The sequence below is a fragment of the Urocitellus parryii genome, chromosome 7, assembly GCF_045843805.1.
Source record: "Urocitellus parryii isolate mUroPar1 chromosome 7, mUroPar1.hap1, whole genome shotgun sequence".
Lineage (NCBI taxonomy): Eukaryota > Metazoa > Chordata > Mammalia > Rodentia > Sciuridae > Urocitellus > Urocitellus parryii.
The window spans coordinates 101,386,056-101,395,939 of NC_135537.1; the positions used below are offsets into that span (position 1 = coordinate 101,386,056).

General features: G+C 41.6%; 1 pseudogene; it reads right to left on the bottom strand.

The window, feature by feature from the left end:
- Positions 1–6,908: 6,908 nt before the first annotated feature.
- Positions 6,909–7,997, bottom strand: LOC144255743 (atypical chemokine receptor 3-like; annotated as a pseudogene).
- Positions 7,998–9,884: the final 1,887 nt, after the last annotated feature.

The following is a 9,884-nucleotide window of genomic DNA, read 5'->3' on the forward strand; positions in this document are numbered from 1 at the left end:
AAGCAAAGTCCTCTCAGAAAACTTATTAATATCCATTTTCCTCCTAACTGGACCCTTCCAAAGCACATTTAAACATGTCCCAGAAGCTCCCATTAAGACACACCACCATGGATCCCATGTCTCCTCCTCGAGTCTTTCCTATCTCATCTTCCTTCCAGAGCTACATATGCTGGCCCTCTCCTTTTATTCTCTCTCCCTCCCTTTTCAGGTATCTCTGAACTGGCTTCCACCCATCATTCCATCTGTAGTATTAATGTCTCAAGGCCTATACTCCACTAGGTCCTTTGACTATTTTGGAATTCTTTCTTAATTCATTGAGCTGCATGTACAATGTTGAGTATTTCCTCCTTCTGAAAACACTGTATGCCACCACTGGTTTTTTCTCCTGCTACTCTGGCCCCTCCTTCTCAGCCATATTTTCTGGCACAATATATAACATTTATGCCTTGGCTTCTGGAGTTTTTGTCTTGACTTTGCTCCTTTTCACTATACACTCTTTTCCTAGGAAAACACACCCAAGCCTTGTTATCATCATCATATAAAACTTAAAAATCACATCTCCACACCAGATACTATAAAGTATCAGTCAAGATATCCAGCTGCCTATTTAGTACCTATATTAGCTTTTACCCCTTGTCCTTGTCCAACAGTCCCCACCTCAGTGAATGATACCACAATTCTTTCAGTTGTCCACACCCAGAAGCCTTGAAATGATTCATGTCATCTCTTACCTGCCACCCCATATTCACTTATAACCCAATCCTGTCCATTTTGCCTACAAACATTCCAAATAACCTTTATCTTTAACTCACCATTGCTCTCCAAACATGTGATACCTTCCCAGATCCACAGTAATCTTTTCAAGGCAAAGATGACCAACTTGCTTAAACATTTCTGGCTTACAAGTCATGCAAATCTATCCTGTGCCTGCTTCTTATGTGTTCCATTACTTCCCCCTTCAGCTAGAAAGATTCTGATCTTTACTTCCTTGGACTTTCTGTTCCCCTTCCCATAGGGCCTTTAGGTAATTCCTGATCCATAGTATATAAGCTTCATAGGGCAGGGGCCTTATGCTTTTTACTGGTCACCATAATCCCTAGCACAGTGTCTGCTATTAAATGCCTTAAAAATCTTTCCAATATATGAATATCTATGTTTGCTCTTCTGGCTGAACACTTACTTGGAAATATATGCTAGGCAATTGGAAATGCAAGACACAAAAGTTAGACATAGAAATAAGATCTGGGAACTGTCCTCATATAACTCATAATCTGAGGAATGGGAAAATGAACATGAACCACCAGGGAAATTATGTAATACAAAAAGGAGAAATTCAAAAATGGACTCTGAAAAAGTTTCTCTTTGAAAAGGTAGCTAGAAAGGCCAGAAAATAACTGTTATGTACTTAAAAGGCAAACTGATAGTTGAGAATGAAATTTCTCATAAAGGAAAGTTTGACACTGGGTCACACACTATAATGAGACACAGAATATGAGCAATGCAGTATTGAACTTGGGAAGGAGATTATCATTTATTAAGAGGACTGTGGACTAAGTAAAGAATATCAATGAAAAGTACCCCATGGAAGTTCTGGTTAAAGGATATTAGAAGAATAATTAACTGATGTGTATGTCACACAAACACATACATATTCTGTTTAAAGTTATATGCCATCCTAGTTCTTTATTATACAGTCAAACTTCATTATTGCTCTCATTTTTTTCAGCAGGACGCTAATACACACAACTTCCTTTTATAAATAGCATATGGAGTGCATCTTTTAGGGTAAGAACAAAGCTCTTATAGCAAGGAATCCAATAGTACAATGACTTAAAGAACAAATACATTCTTTGTATTATTGAATAATGGCCCAGTGTGATTAGGCCAGTTTGGGGTAATTCATGGACATTCTTGGTTTTCTTTGTATTTTTTGTTCCCTATTCCCTTTGACCACTGTTGATATCTGCTCAGACAAAGCTGCAATAAGCTTCAGACTAGGTTCCATAAAACAAGACAGGAACCAGAAGATAGATGAGGTGCTGACCCAAAATGGTCCATGTTTCCTTGCAAAAATATTTACATGGTAAGAAAGGCTGGGGACGTGGTTCAACAAGCCAGCCATGAGCAACATCATACCTGTATTACCATCAGACAAATACATACAGCCAATCCTTGTCTCTGTGTTATGATTGAGCCTTTTGCACTTTCAACATTCCCTGCCTCTGGCTGATCCCATCACTATCAAGTCTCTGTACATCCCTGTCTAGAACAGTCACCCTCCATGGCACCTGATACTGGATCAGACTCTTACCTCACACCCAATTTTGGGTGGAAATATATAAACTGTTGACATCATTGTGAAGGAAAAGCAGCCCTCTGAAGTCTATAACCTAAGGGACTAGAGAGGGAAAGGCATAAGTTACAGGGAAAGAAGTTACTACCCAGTAAAAAAGCAGATAAATATCTGAGGTAACACCAGGGAAGCAAAGACATTATATGTCAGGTATAATAGGCACAAGGAGGGAGGCTTCAAAAAACAGTGTGCATCCCAATACAAAAAATGAAGAGGAAAGAAAGTAAAGGAGAATGGAGCTCACTGGTAAAAGTATATGTGTGATTTCTTTTTTTTTTTTTTTTTTTTGTGTGTGTGTGTGAACACAAAAATGTGCAGTGTTCCTTGGAAAATTACTATTACAACATGACATAGTAAACTGTGTGAAGTTCCTTGTTTCCATTGTAATTTTAATATTTCCTTCAGCAGAAAAATTTCCATATGCATTGACCATGATAACTTCTAGTGTCTCTGAAGTATTGGTTCCATCCAATTATTCCCTAAATGATGCAATATGCCCTGGCTGAAGAGGGCCACATCTGTATTTGCAGATCTTTGGAATTCTGAGGCAGGCTAATGTCATTTTCCATGTAGCCAGAGAATATATACACATCCTGTCTCCTAACATAGAAAGGCTTGGGATGTGATGTAAGTGCTGTTGTTCTTGCCAAGAACACACATGTCCCTGTGTACAACTACCAGGACCACAAAACAATCAAAAAGTTTCAAACAACATAAATATTCACCTGCAGTTAAACATAATTTAAAGGTTAATTTTGAAAATAAAATTCTATCCATAAACTCTCTCTCTCACACACACACACATACACACACGTACACCTCAATAATTTTAATTGTGTATACATCTCTATATGCATTTATACATTCCAGATACAAATTCTATGTCAAGTATGACCTTTCTAAATATTTTCTCCAATTCAGTTGCTCATCTTTTTTCCACTTAGCAGTCTTTTTTCCAAAAATCTAATTAAATATACCATAGAACTAAAAAATGCAGTCAATAATTTAGAATTGAAAGATATTTCATATATATATGTATATATATGTATATATATATATATACATATATATATATATATATATATATATATATATATATATATATAATATTTCATCCATCAATGAGCAAATATACTTTTTATCTCCAGAGCAAGGCTCATTGTCTAAAATAGACCATATCTTACACAACAAAGGAAGTCCTAATAAATACAAAATAACAGATAATACTCTGCATTCTCTCAGATCACAATGGAATGAAATTAGATATCAATGATAAAGTAAAATATCTAACAAATGGAGACTAAATAATACACTATTGATTGGTTAATGGACAGTTGAAGAAATCAAGGGTGAAATACAAAAAAAAAATTCTTAGAGGTAAATGGGAACACATATACAACATGTCAAAATCTCTAACACTACATCTCAAAGCCCTAGAAAAAGAACAAATCAACACCAAAAGCAGTAAAGACAGGAAATAAATAAAATCAGAGCTGAAACCAATGAAATTCAAACAAAAGAAACAAGTGAAATAAAGGACAAGACAAAAAGATATTCTTTGAAAAATAAAATAGATAAACCTCTGTCCATGCTAATGAAGGGAAAACGAGAAAACAGTCAGATTATTAAAACACAAGATGAAGAAGGAAATATCACTGCCACAGTCCCACGTGCCTCTCCTGGTATTCCAGTGACCGGTCTGCAGTGTCTGGTAAGCTCATGGTCCTGGTTTCCTGGATGAGGTCCTGATGTGCCCAGGAGTCCATGTGTATCTGATTTAATTTAATGAATGCACAGGGAGTAATGTTTTACTAACCTGATTCACTTATGTATCAATTTGTGCCTTATGCTGCTGCTGCACAGCTGGGTCATTGCCTTCTTTCTTATTTTTTTGTGTGTGAGTCTGGGGATTGAACCTCGTAGCATGGCATGTTTCCACTGAGCTACCTGTCAGAGTTTTATTTTATATTTTGAGATGGGAACTCACTAAGTTGCCTAGGCTGGCCTGACACCAGTGATCCTCCTGCCTCAGCTTCCTGTGAGGTTAGGATTACAGACATGCACCATTGTGCCCAGTTGGGTTAATTCTTTCCAGTAAGTTTTGTATACCCAGCATCTGGTGGTTATCCACTTGGTCTGTCAAGGCATGCGTCATTCTGCCTCATCACTTGCACTCAGAAGTGTGTAGCCCAGGGAAATCTGCTGCTTTATAAAACAGGGTAGCTCAGGTATGGGCAGTGCTCTTCTGCATGTGTGGAATGGCTTGGAGCCAGCACAGCCTGCTCTCCACAAACCTCCTAACTGCTCTGCACCTCAGAGTGGGTGTAGCTACTGAGTGGTCACCCAGCTCTACAGAGTGGTAAGAAAGTAGTCCATGGTCTGACTAAGCAAGGGCAATAGGAGTCACTAAAGTTAGGTGGCACAGGAGACTTCTGTGAATGGATAAGGAACCCCACCTGAACCCAGCACTATGCATCTACATGCCTGAACTCCTGGGCTAGGAGGGGTCCACACTGAGTGGGAGGGGCCTGAACACTCAACTTAAGTTCAGCTTTTCTGTTCTCCATTCTCCTCCTCAATTCACTGGTTGGGAGTTTTCTCTTTGAACTTGACCTCTAGAAGCCTCAGGGCAAACATGGCCCCATTTTAATGGTAATAAGTGTTTATAATGTCATGATTTTCCCCAACTTTGTATGCTCCTTGTGTTATTTTTTCCTTTCTCTTGCATTTTCACTTATTGATCTGCTATTATTATAGCATTCATGACAGTATGCATGCACCTGTGGACATGTGTCAAGCATATTGGAGTCAGCATGCCATAATGCCTGGCCTCAGAACTCAGATTGTGCAGCCTTTGCAAGTGGTGCTGTCTGTAACCCCCAGGGACCCCAGGGCTGCAAGTCTGGGTGAGCTCATATGTTCAGGGACTTTCCAAAAGGGAATTAGACCCTGGATCTCAAGAAGACTCACCTGTGCTAAGATGGGAAGGACACTTTCCTGAGCTCCTACCCAAAAGCCAGGTCTGTAGAAGTATGTGGCTCCTGTGGCTCTGAAAGTGCTCCTCCAAGGAGTCCTCCCATTGAAGGTTCATGTGGAAATGCAGAAGCCAGAGTTGGGTTACTGCCTCAAGCACAGTCAATAGTCTTCCCTTAGTTACAGGCTCACTTTCTGCAGTTCAGTTACTTGCAGCCCCCCAAAATGCTAAATGGGATACTCTAGAAATACATAATTGCTAAGTTTTAAATAACTTTTATTACAGAAAATTATAGTCATTCTAATTTTCATAATTGTTGATCTCTGTGTCTACTTTATAAATTAAACTGTACGGTAAATGTGTATGTCTAGGAGAATGCATAGTAAATACATAAAATATACATAATGAGTCAGGTACTTTCCAGGTTTCAGGGGATCTTGGGACATATCTGGTGCAGAAGACAGGGGACAAATGTAATTAGTTGGTCTATGGTAAGTAGAAAATATGCATTTCCTGTGCAGCTTTTTCTTAGGTCTGCTAAGAATGTAAAAGCAGCGCTGCTTTCAACCCTCAGCAGGGATTGTGTGGGGGGATGTCACACTGGTGCTGGGAGCAGAGGAGCCCTGGCCGATCCAGGCTCACATTTCCTGCATTTCCGCCTCCAGACATCTGCCCACCACCTCCCTCCCCAACACTACCTGAAGAGCTTCTAGAACACACTCAGCACTTTGAATGCTGTGCCTTTCATGACACTCACCCACACTAACCCCCCAGTTTGCTCTGTGGCAGTTCTCTCTTTATTCTTGCTTAGCTTGACTGTGTGTGCCAGGTGTGTCCACATAGCAACATCATGAATGCTACCTCAATGCTGGCACACTTTCACACTTTCAGGAATGCACTTTTAGGAAACAAAGTTCTTTATTAAAGAAATAACTTACAGACTAAGAGAACTCTGTTCATTGTATGCACAGGTTTGTAGCCTGTAATAGTCTTCTTTTGTTTTAAATGTAACTCTGCAAAACTATTAACATCCCAAACAGCATTATGAAGCCATTTTTGTTCCACATCCTGTGCAAATACAACCCACCACAAAGATATAAAACTTTTATAAAGAACACATTTCAGTGAAGAATGGTGTACATTTATATATATGCATATACATGTATATAAATACATAACTTTAAATTAGTTAAAAATGACACCCTTAGTAAAACTAAAGTCAAACTAATCTTAAAACTACAGCAATCTGAGTAGGATTATACCTCCCATGCAATATTTAAAATACATTTAACTTTCCAATACTTTTTATGCAGTATGCCAATAGTGAGAAAATGAAGACTTAAATACAATTCAACATATAAAAATTTCAGGAAGAGCAGAAGGTTCTGTTGTATAGATGTCCAGTCAAGTGTTTCCTGAAGCTGACTTTGACAGACAGCACTGGATAGATAGTAAGATGCACAATGTCACGCCTTCTCCTCTTCATGTCACTTGGGCATCAAGACCCAAAGCTCCCATGCTCTCTTATGAAGACCATAAGCCATGTTCACAAGCTCCATGACGTGGCCTCTGCACAGCAGGTCATTTGGAGTTTTGCTCCAGCACTAAGTACTCTGTCTCTGACACTCTGGTGGTGTTGGTGAGCTGGGTGAGGCCTATTTGGGCAGAATACTGAAAGGTGAAGGCCTTCATCAGCTTGTACCTGTACTTGTGGTTGATGAAGCTGTAGAGCACAGGATTGATGCAGCAGTGCACCAGGGACAGGCTCTGTGTGACATGTAGTGCTGTGAAGAGCATGTTCTCCAGCTGGCAGGTGAAGGGGAGGTTGTGCAGGATGGAGAAGATGTCCAGCAGCACTGCCATGTGATAGGGGAGCCAGCACACAAGGAAGACCACCACATAGGAAAATATGATCTTCCGGATACTCTGATTCTCCTGATCACCAGAGGCTGAGTTGGCCCTGGAGAGTAGGAAGTAGAAGACAGTGATGATGGAGAAGGGGACAATGAAGCCCAAGACAACAGAGACAAGCTCCATGACGATCAGCCACTCCTTGATGCTGTGCTCAGGGTAGAACGACCAGCAGTAGGTCTCGTTGTTGGAAGCAGACACCACGGTCTTCAGGTAGTAGGTGTTGGGCAGAGACAAGCACAAAGCCAGCAGCCACACCAGAACGCACACGATGTGGCACACCATCTTCTTCCTGTGGCTGGAGGTGCTGGTGAAGTAGGTGATGAAGAGGTAGCGGTCGATGCTCATGCATGTGAGGAAGAAGATGCTGCCAACGAGGTTGACAGAGAAGGTGAGGTGCGTGACCTTGCAGGTAAGCTCGCCCATTTGCCACTGGTTGTCCTGCACCAGGCTGACCACCCAGACAGGGATGGTGATGACCACCCACAGGTCCATGATGGCAAGGTTCAAGATGTAGCAGTGGGTGTCATAGCCTGTGGTCTTGGCCTGGATGTTCACCCAGACTACCACAGAGTTGGCAATCATGCCGATCACGAAGATGAAAATGTAAATGAAGGAAAGTGTGTAGAGTAGGATGCTTTTGTGGGGCATGGTTGGGCAGTGCACTGTATCAATCAGGATACAGTTGCTGCTGTTGCATGGTCAGTTAATGTCAGAGAAGTTTCCTGGCTCTGTGTAGTCAAAGAGATGCATATCCATGGTAGGGGGAGTGAGAAGGACCTACAGCAACCCAGAGAGATGGGAGAGAGAAATCACTCATCAGGGAACCTCGGCTTCCAGTCAAAACATTTTTCTGGGGTCCTAATAAGGCCCAGCAGTTTTGCCCAAGTTCTGAGGTGCCTCACAAAGAAAGGAGAAAAGAAATTAATCACACGAGAACTGTATCACATAAACAAACAGCCAGAGTCTCATTGACACAGTGTCCAAAGACAGACACAATGTTGGTTTTCTATCTTTCATTGGCTGTCTTCTTCAGACACCATCAGCCTGGCTGTGCTCAGAGTGTGAAATCAACATGGTACAGGGCCAAAGAAACACCAGACTTGACTTGTCTCCTCTGTGTAGGTGGCAGTTCTGTCACTTGCCACAGGTGGTGACTAGCCAAGATTCAGGCTACCATGGGTTACTCAAAGTGACTCCATGTTACACTTAGCAACTTCTGCAGGATCCAGGATAAGAGTCAATGTGTGCCAAGTGGCCTTGACAACTGTTTCAGAAACCAAAGCAGGAACATTCCAAGGTTGGAATTATGGCTCCTCCAACCAATAGTGTCCAACATAAGATATATTGGTTATCCTGACCGTGTCTGCTGCACTAGAATAGCTTCACCCACCTTAGCATTACCTTAGGGACAAAGGGCCTATCCCCAAATATGAAGGGGGATACATATTACTCAATGACCTGTCACCTGCAACTGTCCAGGAGAAGCAATCAGCTTCTCCTCTTTAGCAGAAATGCAAAACCTCATCTTGGCTCTTCTCCACTTGGGAAACTGTTGCATAACATCCACCCCCAAAGAGGGCCCAGGAACCCACAGAGGACATGCAGCTGAATCAGGCCCTCCTTAGGAAAGCATGGAACAGAGTCCCTAACTATGGAAGACACCTGCTGCCTACCTCCACAGCCTCAAAACTTAACAGGTGGCCCACTCCTGAATCCCAACAAGGAAGACTGTGGGAGGCCTGGCAGCTCCCTCTGTGGGAGGTAGGGGATAGAGGTGGTTGTAGGATCCCCTCCTGGTTGTCCAACCCAGGCTTCATGTGCAGAAAGAAGGCCTGAGCATCCCAGGATAGTGATATATCCTCTGCTCTACAACCAGGTCACTGGCCCAGCAGCCAGGAAGTCCCCACAGCCCAGTGACCCCCAGTGTTTGGAAGCTGACATTCAGGCACAGTAGGCCATTCACAGGGGGCAACACAGAATCAGGACAAACAAACCCTCATCAGCAGATGTCCTGTCCTAAGACAGATTCAAGGATTCCAAAAGGATATCTGGCTAACAAGGCTGTGGAGGGTGATGCCAGAAGATGGGCTTCTGGCCTCCCAGACTGATCTCGGTTTATCCAGCCAGCCCCAAGCTGCCCTGAAGATACTCCTGCCACCTCCCCTAGAAAGGGAAGATCAGTAGTATACAAGGAGATCTAGAGTCAGAGTGGAGGGATAGTAAAGGGGAGGCAATGCAGAATTAATTCTTAGAAAATCATGTTATGTGAATATATAACTATACCACAGGGAACTTATCTTTATGTATAAATAAGAAGAACCAATCAAATATAAAAAAATAGGTGAGTGAGAGGAAGTCTAGTACAGTAGAGGAAGGAGAACAGGGAGGGACAAGGGGAATGGGAAAGGGGTGATCATGAACTGAAATCCAATTCTATGCATGTATGAATTTATTGGGATAAACCCAATTGCTATGCATAACTATAAAGCTCTTATAAAAATAAAATTTAAAAAAAGAAAAAAATAACCAGTGTTTTGGACTTGTCCTGTTAAACAAAATGTCTTAGTAAGCTTACACTGCTATAATAAAATATCATCAATAACTGGTTTAAACAATAGGTGTTTATTTCTCACAATTTGGGAG